Source organism: Mya arenaria, chromosome 1 (assembly GCF_026914265.1).
Source record: "Mya arenaria isolate MELC-2E11 chromosome 1, ASM2691426v1".
Lineage (NCBI taxonomy): Eukaryota > Metazoa > Mollusca > Bivalvia > Myida > Myidae > Mya > Mya arenaria.
The window spans coordinates 58,648,824-58,649,930 of NC_069122.1; the positions used below are offsets into that span (position 1 = coordinate 58,648,824).

A 1,107-nucleotide genomic window follows, 5' to 3' on the forward strand; every position below is an offset into this window, starting at 1 on the left:
AAACACAAAGAATAACATTTAACAGATCTTAACTGCTACATTTTATTTTCAAACGAGCATCATCCAGCCATAGCCTCACTGTCACTTCTGGTCAATTTTTTGCATTTTCTATCATTTCATTTTTACAATGACCTTGCGATTCTTCATGAGCCTTTAAAGAGTGGTTTCGAAAGAAGTTTGAACCCGTAACAAAAGAACCAACATCATCATGTTTCGTACAAACTGTAGTGTGTGTGGGTAACAACCAGCCGCCCAGTTAGCTCAGTTGGTTAGAGCACCGTGCTAGTGTTCCGGCGGTCGTGGGTTCGAGCCCCACACCGGGCGCACTTTTCCTCCCAGGTTTACTTTACTGGTGGCAGCAGTAAACGGCAGTAGTGCCTCCGTCGGCCTAAAAGGTTAATGGGGGGAGGAGTGTAGTGTGTGTGGGTAACAACCAGCCGCCCGGTTAGCTCAGTTGGTTAGAGCGCCGTGCTAGTGTTCCGGCGGTCGTGGGTTCGAGCCCCACACCGGGCGCACTTTTCCTCCCAGGTTTACTTTAAAACTTTACATTTCATGAGATGATTTTCGTATTCTAAATTCGTTTAACCAGGAAGATTGAAAGATTCTCTTTTTACTATCTTTTTCTTTCATTATCGGTAGTTTTCGGCTTAGGTTTTTGTTTACTTTTAGAAAAACTTGAGAAAAAAAGTGTTCAGTTTCGGCCCGTTTGTCTCCGTCCGCCATCTTGCCAAGGCTGACGAACGCTATATGTTACGATTCATTTGATTGGCATTTTAAACTCTAATAACCAATCAAAATTGGTTTAACTTATGCTTGTTAGGAAATATTTTAACCGAAAGAAAAATAAAATAAAACTACCGGAAAGCGTTCTTTACGAAAGCTCACTTGCCCGGCGGGCTACCTGCTTTGGAAAATCACTTGCCCGCGGCGATTTTAACCCGGCGCGGGCAAGCGGGCGTCCGCTTAAGAAAACCTCTGCATTGCTTTTCATATCTGTGGCTTATTTATTTGATTTTTTTTTTTTTTTTGTAGAATCAACATCAATTAATACATAATTTGAAAAATAAATAAATGATAATATAGAAAAAGTGGAGCACAGTTTAAAGT

The 1,107-nt window shown here is 41.4% G+C and overlaps 1 non-coding gene across 1 annotated transcript; it reads left to right on the forward strand.

Moving 5' to 3' along the window:
- Positions 1 to 439: 439 nt before the first annotated feature.
- Positions 440 to 513, forward strand: Trnat-agu (transfer RNA threonine (anticodon AGU)). The gene has a single exon. It is a non-coding gene; the product is annotated as a tRNA-Thr (tRNA).
- Positions 514 to 1,107: the final 594 nt, after the last annotated feature.